This window comes from Rhinolophus sinicus, chromosome 17 (assembly GCF_057876585.1).
Source record: "Rhinolophus sinicus isolate RSI-liver-muscle chromosome 17, RSI-T2T, whole genome shotgun sequence".
NCBI lineage: Eukaryota > Metazoa > Chordata > Mammalia > Chiroptera > Rhinolophidae > Rhinolophus > Rhinolophus sinicus.
The window spans coordinates 2,048,761-2,064,106 of record NC_142517.1 but is presented as its reverse complement, the minus strand read 5'-3'; the positions used below and the strand labels follow the sequence as shown (position 1 = coordinate 2,064,106).

The window sequence follows — 15,346 nt, the reverse complement described above, 5'->3', positions numbered from 1 at the left end:
GCCAGACACAGAAGGACAGATACTGAATGATTCCACTTCTATGAAATGCCCAGAACAAGCAAATCCACAGAGAAGAAGCAGATGGTGGTTGTCAGGACTGGGGGAGGGGCTGGGAGATGACTGCTTCATGAGAAAGTTCTGGAACTAGACAGTGGTGATGGTCACACAGCACTGTTACGGCTCTTACACCACTGACTTACGCACTTTATAATGTATTTTGCTGCGTCTCCCTGCTCCATTCTGGGCAGTGGTGACGGTCCCTGTCATGGGCGAGGTGACAAAGCAGAAGGGCTGCTCTACTCTGTCACCAGGACCACCAAGGGTGACAGGTGTGGGGAAGAGACCTGTGGGCCCCTGTCACTGAGACGTCAGAGCTGCCCCAGCGCCACCCTCTCCCTGTGGATGCGTTTGCTCCCTCTGCACCTTCCGGTCGTGCAGTCAGGGCACCCTCGGGCTGGCCCGGGTCTCTGTCTTCTCTGGGCTGTGGGACTTCCTGTGGCTGCAGGATGTTGGTTGCTGGTGTGGATTTGAATCCATGAACGTTGCTTGAGAATCTCTCATGAGCTGGCCCTGGTGTCAGCGCAGCAGCCAAGGCCAAGGTAGGTGCTGCCTTCCAGAACTGTAGACTAACGGGGTGCCCCAGAGAGGGAGACCCCCCGAGAGCCCGAAGTGCAGAGAAAGAGGTGTGCAAGCGTGTGTCGGTGGAAAATGTGTGCCTGGTCACACAGCCTGGGCGCAAGTGGTCCTGGTTTGGCCACTCGCTTGTTGTGAGATTTTAGGCAGGCTGTGTCAACTTTTGAGCCTTAGTTTCCTCGCCTGTAAAATGGGAGCATGGCAGTAATCATTTAAAAAATGAGACCTACTCATAGCATTTGTGTGAGAGGCGTGTGCTCACGTCGTCACATGCAGCCCCAGCTCGCCAAACATGTATCTGGACGACTGGTCCTGTCCTCACGGGGTTGAGCCCTTGGGGTCTGTGAGGCACCTCTGCGCCCTCCCGGCCTTGGTAACCCCAGGCTTCCCACTGTCAGAGTGCAGGTGGGACCCATAGGAAAGGGTCCTCAACGTCCGGTGCAGCCCCTCATTTTACAGATGTGACTGAGACCCCCAGGTCACTTGTCTTTCCTCCAGGGGCTTCCTGATTCAATTCCAGGAGAGACTTTTTTTTCTCTTTAGATGAATATTTCCCTTATGTCGGTAGAAACACACATCGGCCCCCTTGCTGGTGACTCTTTCTGCCTTGGCTGCCTGGAAACGTCCAGCCAAGAGCTGCCTGGCTACCTCGGCTCTCATTCTAAACGCTTTCTCGAATAGAGACACTTTCTTCATATGCTTCTTTTGCACCTTTTCTTTTTGGTTTTGTGATTGTTTTCACTTTTCAAAATGCTGTGGATTTTAAAAAATAATTTTTAATTATCCAAGTGGTACAGAAATGAACTCTCCTTGTAAAAATTTAAAAGTGAAAACGGAAAGATCAGGGAGCTAGTTCCTGTGTTGGTGAGTGTGGCCACGTGGTGGGGGGGGCGCCCCCACCTGCTCAGGGAGCCCCCCTCTCCGACCCTCCCGGCCCTCAGCTGTGTGCCTTTCACTGGCGGAGCGTCCTGTGTAATGATGTGGTCAGGATGGAAGGAAACGCGGTGACAGAGCAGGCCTTCCCGGTCCCGAGCTCTTCCCTCCAGCCTGGGACAGCTCGCCGTGTGTCTGGGTAGCGATGGCTGTAGGCACAGAGGACGTTTGTGTGATGCAGCTTGAGCTTTTTTCCACAAATGGCATCATGCACACATTTCATTTGGATACTTGTTTTCTGTGTTCAACCCCGTGCCTCAGAGATTTTGAAATGTGAAATATTAAATGATATTTGAAGTGACGCCGACAGATTTAATCCAGAGTCAGTGACCCCCTTCCTGCTGCCCCCTCTCTGTTAATGTACATGGATGGATCTCTCGGGGTGGGGGCTGATGTCATCCAGTGAGTGTGTCTGTTTGGTCTGTTGCCCTGTGTGCGTTCCTGTGGGATTCCGCTCTCTGAGGGCCAGAATGAACCTCAATCCAACAGCTGTCCTTGAATCGAAAAGAAACGTTTGTTACAGCAAGCTGCAGGAACAAGGCGACGCTTACTAAGTCCATGGCTGAACTCAAAGGGCCTGTGGTCCCTGGGGAATGCCCGTCCCCATCCAGCGTCGGCTGTGTCCCTGCTGAGGGCACCAGGGCCGTGTGTCCCACTCAGGGCAAGGCCTGCAGCCGGTCTCTGCTCACATAACCTGTGTCTGAGGATAACACAGAATCCCAAACGCCACTGTGTGTGTGTGTGGGGGGGGGGGCGCACAGGATCACACAGGTGCAGCCCAGAGAGTTGACAGACAGGCAGCGGCCTGGGACCTGGGGTCAGAGACCCAGGGGTATGGACCACCTCCGAGAATGCCAGGCGCAGGTCACAGAACTGGTGGTAGGGCCAGGGGAGGTGGCCAGGGAGGCCTCTCACCCAGTGGGGATGGTGCCAGCGCCTGGTACTGGTAGGGGAGGTCAGCTGGGATGGAGGGGGGCCCAGATGTGGAAACCTCGCTTCTCAGGGAAGCTCCATGCAAAGGACCCGGCCTGCGAGTCTGCTGGCCTGTGTGGGTCCTCACCTGGCGTGTTGTGGGCGTGGCACGGTGAGTCTGCTAAGCTGGCCCCATCCAGCCCTCCCCGTTGTGAAGTGTTTCAGCTGCTTAGCCAGGAATCTAGAACAGAGGAGCCGGAGAGGAAGCCCGTGTCTTGGGCCCGAAGCCCTGGGATTCTATGCCCTTGTGTATTTGTGGGTCCTGTGAGCAGACGTGGCACCTGAGTAACAAAGCCAGGCCTGGGGTGACGATCTCATCTGCCCCGCGGCTTGTCAGGTATTGGGGGTTGAATTGAGTCCCCAAAAAGGGGTGAAGTCCTGACCTCTGGACCTGTGACTGTGACCTTATTTGGAAATGGGGTCCCTGCAGACGCCATCAGTTGAGGTCAGCCTGGAACAGGGTGGCCCGGATCCAATGAGCAGCATCCTGGTGTGGAGGCTGAGTGATGACACGGACGCAGGGAGAAACCTTGTGACTGTAGAGGCAGAGGTGGGGTGATGGGGCCACAGCCAGCGACGCCTGGAGCCACAGAGGCTGGAAGAGGCAGGAAGGACCAGCCCCCCAGCCTCCTGGGGGCCATGGCCCTGACACATCTGGGTCTCACCTCAGGAAACTGCTCTCAGACTCCTGGCTGCCAGCACCTGTCAGGATAAAGTTCAGCTGTTCTAAGCTGCCTGGTGTGTGGGGCTTTGTTACAGCTGCCCCAGGACATTTGTACCTCAGGTAGTTGTCTCTGGCATATCCCGACCCCATCCCCATCCCCCAAACATTCCCGGGAATAGAGAAGCACAGCTAGGCTTATCCTGTACGCCTGTCCCTTTACCTCAAGGTCAGCTGAATTGAAACAGTAAACAGCTGAATCAGCTAAGGAAGGAGGAAGGAAGCAGTGGTGTGATGCAAACATGTTTCCCGAAGTTCCCGCTCTGGGGGTGCTGACCGTCTTGCTCTGGCCACAGCCCGGGGCGGCCTCCTGGTTGGTGGCTCTCTCAGGCCTCAGGTGGGCCTGCACCCTGTGGCCTGGCTCTGTGCTTGTCCCTGCAGCTCCCTCGTCTGAGGCTTCCCCCTGTCTACACCAGGGCCCGCCATCTTTCCCTGTGATTTCCTTGGCGCCCTGTCTAGGCTGAGCCACTGCCCCTGTGCCCTGGTGCTACTCAGGCTGGGTCTTGGCTGCACAAGCACAAAGCTGGGGTCTTGATGGGCCACGTATGTCTTGTCAGGAATCTCCTCGGCCTGGAGGTGAATGTGCTCCTGGGCCCGAATTACCGTAAGGGCTGCTGGGGCTGCCGAGAGGGAACATGGCCCTCAAAGGGCTCCCAGGTTGGTACCCAGGCAGGCTGCCATCCATCAGGACTGCAGCCCTGTAGCGGGTCTGGGGGCCAGATTGGCCGGCCAGGCAAAGGGGTGGAGGGAAGGGTCAACAGAGATGAGGGGGGCATCTACAGGAACAGTGCCCCAGCCGAGGGGGCACCCTTGAGGGGAGGGTCTTGAGTTCGTCCCTTTCCCCTGTGAGCCTATGAATTCTGGTGTTGTCTTCCTGAAACACACCCCCAAGTGGAACCCCCAACTCAGCCCCCAAGGGGCTGAGTTGGGGCCACAGGGCCACGACCCCAACATGGCCCCAGGATGTCTGAGCAGCTCTGACCTTGAATGGACATCACGAACAGCCACCCATGGGGCATGACCTCACTCACCTTCAGAAACTGGTCCTTCCATTGCCTCATGCCCGTATGTGACAGGGACATACACACACAGGTCAGGGTGGAGGCCTCTTCACTCCCCTTATGAAAACATTTTCAGGTCACAGCTGGATGTGAGGCAGCCTAGCAAATGGCTACTGGTTACTGCCATGTCCGCTCCTCTGACCTTACAAGTGGCATTAATTCCTTTAAAAGTAGTGGTGTCCGCGAGAGCAAATATTAAACATACCTGTGATCTTATTTAGCTACAGGCAGTTTGTAAACCATGTTGTAAGTTCTGTAAAACAAACACCCTTTCATGTCGAGCCTCATGATAAAACGGAACGTGCCCTCCCATCGGGACAAACGCTCACAGTGGGCTGGGCGAGGCTTTGGGGCAGCAAGCCAGTGCAGGTAAGCGCTGAGTCAGGGAACAGCCCTGCTTCAGGTGGGTGGGTGTGCTGTTACCTGCTCACGGGAGCCAGGTGGGAATGGAGGTCAGGCCACTCCCAGGCCGTGTGCCAATGAGGGGGCATCATGCCCAGCCCGGCCTGTGCCCAGGAGACCGGGCCCTTCTCAGCAGGCAGCGAGCTCCTGCTCTGCTCCAGGTCAGCCAGGAACCGGTGTCCACGTGTACAGGTCAGAAACCCTGGACAGCTCATGCGTAAGGTAAGGGGGTCTGTGTGCCATCTCGGTCTAGACATTAGTCTGACAGGTGGGTTTTCCTGGGTGATGAGTTGAACTGTGTCCTCCTGCAATTCGTACACCAAAGTCTTAGCGCCTGGCACCTCACAGCGGGCCCTTAGGTCAGGTCATGTCCACTGGTGGCTGTTCATGGCGTCTGTTCGAGGTCAGAGCTGCTCAGATGTCCTGGAAACAGGGTGGTCACAGGTGTCCTTACTTAACAAGAGGTCACACTGGAGTAGGGTGGGCCCCAACCCAGGGTGGGCCCCAACCCAGTGTGACTGTGTCTTATGAAAAGGGGACATGCGGACACAGACACACGGGGACGCCATGTGAAGATGGAGGCAGACATCAGGGCGATGCTTCTACAAGCTAGGAACCCCCAGAAGCCGGGGCAGAGGCCTGGGGCAGAGGGAGCCAGCCCTGCCAACACCTTATCTCTGACTTGCAGCCTCCAGAAAGGGGAGAAAACGTTGCTGACAGCTCCGTCTGTGGCACTTGGTTATGGCAGCCACAGGGTGCACCCTGGGCATGGTGGTGGCTCAGGTCAGAGCTGGGTGAGTGTGGCCCGCCGTGATAAGAAAGAGACCATCACGATTGGTAAAGGAAGAGAAAGGGCAGGCATTTCTGTTTCCTTTTCTTATGCAACCCTACAGCCTAGGTGGCTGAATTTGTTTTTATTTTTTAAGGTCGAGCCTCCAACTCGAGCATGGGGTGAAACCCCCGGCGGCTTTGTGCAAACACAGACCACCGGGGTCTCTGATTCAGCAGGTCTGGGGCGAGGTGGGGGAACTCTCTGCCTAGTGCCTGGGTCTTGCTGTTGGGCTGGTGTGGGGTCCGGCTTTTTAGAACCGCTGCTTTATGGAGTTGAACAGGTACACGCATAGTTAAAATCATAAAAATAACCCTGGACATTCCAGGATGCATGTGAGGAGGAAGAGCAGACAGAGGTGGTCACTGCGCCACCCCACGCGCTGCCCACAGACACCTACCCCACGCCAGGCGCTCTGTATGGCCCCGCTGACATCATCTCTCTTGGTCTTCACAGCACTCCCCTAAGAGGTAGGTACTTTTATTATCCCCATTTGAAATGAAAAAACTGAGGCACAGAGAGGTTAGGAAACCTGCTAAGGTCACACAGCTGTAAGTTACAGAGCCAGGATTCAAACCCGGGAGACTGGCCCAGACAGGGTGGAAGCGGGTTGCTGAACTCTGAGGAGTGCATTTTCAGGGGGACACACATTAATTCTTGCTGGAGCCAGGAGGGAGGAGAGGACGGAGGGCCTGCGCTGCCTGCCTGGAGGACTCTGGAGGGGCCCTGAGTGAGTCAGTGAAACCTGTGGGTCAGCGGGGAGACCAGGGCCCGCTCACCCACTCGGCCGATGTCTGCAGCACGCGGTTTTCTTGCCTCAGACACCAACACGAGCTCAGACCAGTATAACGGTGTTGATTATTTTAGTTAATAGATCATCATTATTCATAATTAGCATGTTAATTTCTGCGAGGAAATTGCTTCTAAATTGCTTGAAAATAGTCCTTGGGTGTGTTAAACACCCCCTCAGCAATTTTATTTACTCAGGAATTTGCAGTAAGCGGCAACACCATGCCAGAAAGGTGTGTGTGAGGTTGACCGCTGGGTACCCGGGCAGGTGGGGCAGTGCCAGACCCTCCCCTGATGGGTGTTGAACGTGACATTGAACAGTGGGGAGGGTGAGTTTTCACTGGGGAGAGCATTTTGAGGGTCAGTGCATAACCATTCGGTCACAGAGTGAGGATCACAGAGTGGGACAATGACAGCACGTAGACCTGATCCCGTTCCCCTGCCTGTCCTGCAACGGGGCCTGAGGGGCTGCTGCCCACGGCCTTGCCCTCCAGGTTCTGTGCAGGTCCAGCTGTCTGTAGGCGCTCAGTGAACACGTGCTCTGCGGAGAAATGAGGGAACCTGCAGGGGGCGAGGCGCCCACTGAGCACAGCGGACAGAAGGCAGGCTGGCTGCCCGACTGGTGGGCAGAGCCATTCAATGGGGCAGGAAGCGGGGGTTTGGGGAGGTTGAATGTCACCACGTTTGTTTGCTGGGGCTGCCTAACAAGACACCACAGACCAGGCAGTGCAAGCAGCAGACACAGCTCTGGAGGCCGGAGGCTGAGATCCAGGTGTCCCAGGGCTGTTCCTGTTGAGGCTGCTCCTGGGTGTGCAGATGGTGTCTGCTCCCTGTGTCCTCACGTGCTCGTCCCTGTGTGTCTGTCCTTATCTGCCTTCCCACAAGGACACCTGTCACTTGGGATCAGGCCCACCCAGTGACTGCACTCTAACTTGCTCACCTCTGTAAAGGCCCATCTCCAAACACAGCCACATTTTGATGTCATGGGGTCACGGCTTCCACATCTGAAATGTGCGGACATGCTTCAGACTTAGCTGAGTTGTGTTCACCGCAGCTGCAGCTGCGTCAGGGCCCACACCTGCGAAGGGAGATGGAGGAGGCAAGATGGGGCAGAGCTGGGGGTGACCTGGGGCGCAGGCTCCAGTTCCGGGAGCTCTGGGTAGACACTGACCATCAGGGTGTCCCAGGTTGGGAGTGTACCGAGTCCCCACAAATGTGCGACCTTTGTGAAGCGGCTCTGTGGCTGCAGCCGACACCCAGGATCTGGTGACCTCTGCTCTGGGGACAGGCAGGCATGCAGGGGTCCATGCCCTCCCCTTCCTAATTCTGTGGACTGCCTCAGGCCCATGCTGTCCCGTCGGAGGCAACCTAATTCAGCAGCAGACACAGCGGCCGGCGTGGGATGCACCCACAGCTCACGGCCCCTCACGGCCCCTCCAGGTCTCACTTCCTTTTCCTCCCTCCAGCTGCCCTGGCGTGGAAACTCCCAGATGAAGCATCGCACTCAAGCCTCCCTCAGCTTCCGGGTTCTGGGACCTTCAGCCTGGAGAGCCTGGACCACCAGGGTGAGGGGTGTCACCTGCGCCCAGGCACCGAAGGCTTCTGGGCGTGAAGGGGCCCAGCCTGCACCTGGGGAAGGTGAGTCCAGCCGCAGCACATGGGCTGCACGCAGACAGGCTGCAATGGAACGTGCAGGGAAGACCAAATGGCCATCACAGAAACTGAGGTAGGAGTGATGGCAGCAGGTGGGGACAGAGGCGCAGGGTGGGAGACGCCATGGAGGGGGGTACCCTGTCATTTATCATCTGAAACAGAGCCAAGGGCTGCCTTTCATTTGCATCTGCTTTGAGCTGGGCTGCTCAAGCCACCCTTGGGTATGGCTCTAGGACAAGAGGTGCAAGTATCCCAACGGGACTGGACCCGCCTTGGGGGCAGACGCCACCTTGAGGTGACCTTGTCCCCAGTTCTGGGCTGGGTGCTGTGCAGACAGCACACAGTCACCGAGTGTCACTGAGTGTCACGGAGTGTGTGCTCCAGGCCTCGCCTGGCAGGATTTCCGTCTACAGCTGATGGGGGGAGGGCTGCATGAGCAGGAAGGGAGTCTATGGTCCTGCTGTGTTCTACAGTGAGTAGAAACCCACCCCAGTTCCCAATTTTATCGTTTCTAATGCAGAACTGTTACAGAGTTATGGTAATTTAGTTCACCGTGTTCTGAAAATCTAGCTCAGTCGGAAGCTCCCTCCATCGTTTCTGGAAGATGACAATTCTCAGAGTCATGACTCAAGCAGCCTCCCAGTGGAGTTAGGATAAATAATGAACACCACTGGTTTCATTTCTTGTTAGGGTAACACAAGGTAGCAAAATGTGTATTGCTAGGAACACTAGAAGCACATCAGCTTGTCACAGCTGTAAAATAACTAGGAATGTTTCTTTACTCGTGGAAACTAAGACATTAGCTCCAGGTGGCCCATCAGCCTTGGAAGGAGAGCGTGCTGAGCGCTGTCTCTGTGAGCTGGCGGAGGCAGGGAGGTTGGCTGGGTATCTGTTATCTATGGCTGTGTGACAAGCCACCATGAAACTGAGTGGCTTAAAATAACCATTTATTCAGCTCTTGATTCTGGGGCTGGCAGTTAGTCTGGGCTCAGCTGGGCAGTTCTTCTGCTGGTTCGGCTGGTTCGCTAGGCTCTGAAGTCCGCTGGTGGTCAGCGGCCTCACTCTCATGACTGGTGGTTGTGGCTGTGGTGACGGGGGCCTGGCCATGTGCCTCTTGGCATCCATGGCTGGCCGTTCAGACGCTGGCATCCCAGGGTTCTGAAGGCAACCAACCCCGTAGGCAAGGCCTTTTAAAGCCACTTTTTTAAAAAAGTAATTTATTCATTGGTTTTTAATTGTGGTCAAATATATGTAAGCTAATGTGTCGTTTTGGCCGTTTTAAGCGTACAGCTCAATGGCTTTCTTCACAGCCATGTCTTGCTCTACCTTTGCTGCAGGACCACTGGCCAAAGCAAATCCAAGGGCTGCCCAGGGTCAGGGTCATGGGGGAGGAGCCCGCCCCTCAATGGGAGGAGCCGAGTGTCACCAGGGCTGCTTGTATCAGGGGCACAGCAAGTGTCACCAGGGCTGCTTGTGTCAGTGGCACAGGGGGCAGTGGCGCCTGCTCCCAAGGTGGCGGGTGGGCCAGATGCCTGAAGGCCACCACTGAGGAAATGTGAAACGAGGTGGCCCTCACCATGTGGCTTTGCGCAGCGGAGATGTCTGATGGCGATGGGGCCAGTGGTGACAGGCACTTGGATACAGGGATTCAGCAAGTGCTGGAGGCGTGGACCCTGGTCCAGTGTCCTGGGAACAGGTCCAGCCAGGAGGCGGTCCAGGTGCCCCCCACGGGCCTGGCACCTGGAAAGGCACCAACCTGTTTGGGAGCAGGTACTCGATTCACACTGGTCCTTGCTTTCTTTTTTTTTTTTTTTTTAATTTATTTTTAAAATTTATTGGGGTGACAATTGTTAGTAAAATTACATAGATTTCAGGTGTACAATTCTGTATTACATCATCTATAAATCCCATTGTGTGTTCACCACCCAGAGTCAGTTCTCCTTCCATCAGGTCCTTGCTTTCTGAGTGCCGACAGGCAAAGGCCTGCAGCGAGCCCAGCAAGTGATGGACGGAGGCGGTGGGAGGCAGCCCCGGGCAGGTCCCGCCGGGCGCCCAGGCAGGGCCAGAGCAGGGAGGGCGGTGCCCCCTGGGCAGGCTCCATGTTCCCTGGTCCAGGGGAGCTGTTGGACACACAGGCGTCTGGCCCGCGCAGCTGGGCCACTGGGAGATCTGAGAAATCCAAACCTCGTCTTCTTCAGGGCAGAACGTCATTGAAACCACGAGCTCTCCATTAGGCTGTGTCTGCTATCAGATGGCTTGATTCTTGGCATCTACCTGCTATTTTATTAATTGGGGTTTGCTGATCGATTGCCTGGTGTTTGTGCGGCCTCAGCTGGGTTGGTCCTCATAGTGACATGACCTGGGGTCTGCTGGACCCTAGGATGGAGCTTCCTCTGAAGACCCCATAACCCACTCTCATTCCGGCGTGCAGGGGGGAGGGGGCTCACAGCCTGGAGCGGAGGAGGCTTGAGGGGAGAGGCCTGGGATGGGGGCGGGGGGGCGGCTGGTGTCCGTTCAGGTCTCTTGGCATTGACACTGGTGCATACTTCACAGCCGTGTCTCATTTCACCCTCACGACAACTCTGCACTAGGAATTCTGATTCCCGTTTTCCTGCAGAGGTCAGGCACACCCAGGTCCCACGCGGTGAAGCTGTGGGTCCAGGCAGGGAGGGGGCTGCAGAAGGAGCCAGAGGCCTGCTGGGCCTGGAGAGAAGGGGAGTGACCCAGTGTCGGAGCAGGCATCCTTCTGGGGGACCAGGAGTCAGCTGTATGGGGCGTGACAGGGCTGAAAGGGGCACTGAGGCAGCAGTTCTCTCACTGAGCTCTCACGGTAAGCCATGGCTGGCTTGCTCTCAGCAGCGGAGTTTTTCCCAAAGCACGCACCTCTCCCCTCCCTACTTTTATTCAAATTATTCATAAGACAAAACCAGTTCTCAGGCAGCGGAAGGTTTTGATAGGCCCAGTTTCCTCCCCCAAGAACAGGTAACAGCAATCCCTGTCTCCTGGTGGTGTTGGGGGGAGTAAGTGAAGAGAACTTAGACCCACATCAGGACAGGCTGCCAGCGCTGGCTTTTGTCACCATCACCAGGAATATGTTCTCTAACTTTCAAAAGCATAAGCTTTTGTAATTAAATGTAAGATATAGTTAAATCATATCAGGGCGGCTAGATGTCTCAGTTGGTTAGAGCGCAAGCTCTCAACAAGGTTGCTGGTTCAATTCCCACATGGGATGGTGGGCTGTGCCCCCTGTAACTAAAGATTGAAAACGGCGACTGGACTTGGCGCTGAGCTGCTCCCTCCACAACTAGATTGAAGGACAACAGCTGGGAGCTGATGGGCCCTGGAGAAACACACTGTTCCCCAATATTCCTCAATAAAATTTAAAAAAAAAAAACCACGTCAGGATGTTGCACCTCTGCCTAAGTGTCTATGCCTGTGGCATTTAACAGGCACCCACCCCGACCCCCTCGCCAGCTATGGCGTTACTGTCTCCTTCATACTAACGGCCGTCGGGGGGAGTTTTTTTCTGGAAGCATTTCCTTGATCTCAGTAACGCAGTCGTTGAGTAAGTCCTTTCCCTATTTCTCAGGAATTCCGCGGCCGGGGGCCTGTGGGCTGGGTTAGCGGCCTCACACGTCAGCAATACCAAATCTGAACAGGTGAATTTTTAGAAACAGCATGTACTTTTTTTTTTTTTAATCCCAGAGAACATTTGAGATATGATTTGGTACAAGGAAAAAAAATGAACGTTTTTGCTTGAGTGTATGTAGGGTGGGGGCGAGCGTGGGAAGAAGGGAGACCGTCCTTGGAGAGGTCACTCGCTGTGTGTTTCCTGTCCCCCCCGCCCCCCCCCCCCCCCCCCCGCTTCCGTGGACAGAGCCTGTGCCGGGCAGTGGCTCCCACCTTTACAAGGGGCCTTGAACACTTGACTCATTTAGAGACTGGGTCAGAGGACCGAGCGCCTGCACAGGCCCACTTCTGTCTGCAGAGTTGGGGTGCAGCCCTGGAGGGCCTGGTCAAGCAGCATTTATAAGCGGGAAGGTCTGTTTTGCAGGCCTGCTGTGTCTGGTGGGGGCTCCAGGGAGTACACAGAGTAGGGTTAGGGTGCAAGGAGCTTGGCGGTGGGGGTGCTGTTGCAACGCCTGTGAAAGGCAAAGGCACGCAGAGCCTCAGGCCTCCGTGCAGCAGGCTGAGGCTTGGAGCAAAGGTCGCCTGTGAGGGGTGTTGGCCCCAGTGCCCCACCTGCTGTGACTGGCTGGGGTTGCATGGGGAGGAGGGCCTCAGGCTGCACCCCACAGCGCGTTCTTATCTCCCCATCTCTGCCCCCGGCCTGCCCTCAGGCCTGCTGCCCTTGCTCACTGGCACCCCCACGCTTCCGCGGAATGCACTAGAAGAATGCTGATGGCAGTCCACAGCTGCCAGGGCAGTGGCTGTCACTGAAGCAGGCCCGGGGCTCAGGCCACAGGTCCCCAGTCCTGACCACACAGCCACGTATAGCAGTTACTCTGGGCAGAGAGGGGCACGTGCTCAGTAATGCCCCCGCCCTCACAGCTAGTGCAGGGGGAGCCCGGGTTCAAGCCAGGGCCTTACGCCTGCACCCACGGCCTCCCCACGTGCTGGTCTGTCCTTGGCTGGGTGCTGGCTTCATCTGTGCTTGTGACCGTGACTTTGACCTCTAGGCTGATCAGGCCAGCTTCTCTCCAGTCCCCGCCACTCCTGTGCTCTCAGCTGACCCTGGGATGTCTGGTAGATGTCAACAGTCGTGTCTGATTTAGCCCCTTCAGGCTGGTCGGGTTTCTTAACATCACCTCGAGGGCAGCTCTCAGTGCTGGGGTCTCCAGTGTCTGATTTTTGCCCTTGTAGAAGACTATGTTTAAAATAATTTGTCTCTTGAAAAAACTGCATTTATCATTGTTTTCCTATTATGTATTAATCCAAAACATATAACATCTATCCATTTGAGACCAGCATTAGTGTGCTGGAGTTATCTTTAGTTTTCGTAATGTTTACGTCTTGGGTAGATATATAAAGTTCTCCTAGTAGACTGTTAAAAATGCCTATATCAGCCCCAGGGACTCTTGGGGATCAGGGAAGTCTGGGGTCGAAAACTCCTTGTTTTACAGAAAAGGAAACCGAGACCTGAAGGGTAATGACCTTGACCAAGGTCACAGGCTGGCTCCGAGTTTCCCTGGGCAGTGGCGACGGTCTGATGTCTGTGTCCAGTTGCCCAGGAAGTTCGGGCACTGGCCGACTCAGGGTCTGTGGCCAGGCTGTGGGCTGTGCTGCCCGCTGTTTCCTGTGGGGAAGCTGTGCAGCTTTGCTGTGCCTCAGTTTCCACAAAGGTAAAACGGGATGCCAATAGTTTCTGCCCACAGGCTTGTCTTCGTAAGTAGGGGAAATAATGCACACATGTATAAGCTCTCAATAAACCTGAGCGAGGACCACTTCTTCCATCAACCTGAGCCCCGCAGGTTGAGGGCTGGTTGCTGACCGCCAAGTTTCATTGACATGTTTACTCCGCTCATATGTTCAGATGAGCTTTTTCAGAGGCAAATTCCTGCTCAGCTCAGGCGTGAGTGATCAAAGATTCTAACTAAATAAAGATCAGCTTGTACGGATGACGTTTTACGCTGTTGAGACATACAGTATTTTGAGCTGATCTAAAAGCTCAAATAACTATTCAGGGGCCATCTAATATCTAAACGATGAGGTTCATTTTAATTAATTTTTAACACGTAATAAAATGTGTGCATAAGATAAACTTAAACATCAGCACCTAGCATACAATGTCTCCCTACCCTTGCCCAGCCAATAAGACTCATGTTTATCCTTCGAGGAGTTTTCTGGACATGTAAATGCACATGCTTTTTAATGTAGAAAAGGGAACATTGTATACCCATCACTCTGCATCTTCTCTTTATTTTTAATTTAACAAAACTTCGAGATTACGTAATATCAACATATATAGAATTACCACATTAAAATGTGCTGGTGTTTTAAATTAAAAATATTAAATGAATGTTCTGGACTTTATTTAACTAGGCTGTATTGGTTGTTCTCAGGTCTTTTGTAATTCTATCCTGTAAGCCAGAACATTCTGTATACACTTCCACAGGTGCCTGTGGGGATTTATCTGCACCACACGTGACTGGAAGTGGCAGTGCAGGGTCCAAGGTGTTACAAACATTAAATTGTCACGAACACTGCGAACCATAACTCCTTTTTGAAGAATGAGGGAATTGTGAGTAGAGCAGGTACACGCATGTTTATTATTTTTTAGTCTAGTTGTTTTCTAAAATAATTTGAGGAAGATTAAAACCAGACACAGTGGGCACTAAAAGCACCTGGTATTTTAAACAGCTTTCAGATGAAACTCATCCACCCTCAGAGGTCTAGGTGGACCTGAGGACCTGAGCAGGCGTTGGGTCACCCCCAGGTGTCAAGTAGAGAAAGAGTGGAAATGACCCTCTGCAAACAACGCAGCCTCAGGGCAGTTCTGCCTGGCTTGCTCCCTCGGCGGTTCCCAGGCTCAGCCACCTGGCAGGTGCCCCTTGGGGTTGCGAGCCGCTCTGCCAGGAGCCTATCGCAGTCAGTGACGGCAGACGAGGGGCAGAGCTAGCGAGGCCAGTTCAGGACCATCGCCTCCCCTCACTTCGGGAAACTTCCTACAGGGTCAGAAAACCGTACAATGCAGCCAGCTGGTGCCAACTATAAATAAGTCACAGGGCGCTGCCCGTGGGTCTGAAACGCGATCCTCTCGCGGAGCAAGGCTCCCAGGATGCTCCTCACGGTGACCCCACCCCTGCGATGACCCCCAGAGAAGACCAGGAAGCGGGGCGGGACCACCGGGAAACACCCTCAGAGCCCACATGTGGTTCCACCAGGAAGACGGGGGAGTCCAGGCGGGTCCGCACTGCAGGTGGGGCTGTCCTCTGCCCCCATTTACCCAGACCCCGCCGCGTACCAGGCTGTGCCCCCGGCCCTGCGGCCCTATGGCCCTACGTCCAGTCCACTCTCTGAGCCTCCAATCCCGCGCCTCCTCGGACCCAGTTGGTCCGGCCTCCCACGTGCCCCGCCGCAGGGCTCCCACCGGTCCTGCTGCCTGCGTGTCGGTTACCAGGACCCGGCCTCGTCCCTTCGCTGCCAGCGACCCGCCCGCCAACCCCTTCCCCACCCCCCGCGGTCCTACCCCTGTGTCCCCTTGTCACCCCACCAGGCCCCTCCCGCGTGCACCTGTCCTCCACGTTCCCGTCCCCGTTACACCACGTGTCCCCTCTCCCCCCCCGTGTGTTCCTCTGCCTCCCAACGTGTCCCGTGCCCCCCGCGTGTCCTCCCCGCGTGTCCCGTCACGCC

At 55.3% G+C, this 15,346-nt stretch overlaps 1 protein-coding gene across 1 annotated transcript in view; it reads left to right on the top strand.

Annotated features, from left to right (window-relative positions):
• The first annotated feature begins 14,690 nt into the window (after nt 1-14,690).
• Nucleotides 14,691-15,346, top strand: part of AGPAT3 (1-acylglycerol-3-phosphate O-acyltransferase 3) — a 93,188-nt gene continuing 92,532 nt past the window's right edge. The window contains exon 1 of the mRNA XM_074324506.2: nt 14,691-14,912. The gene's annotated coding sequence lies outside the window, so the exon portion shown is untranslated. The remainder of the gene's footprint in view (nt 14,913-15,346) is intronic.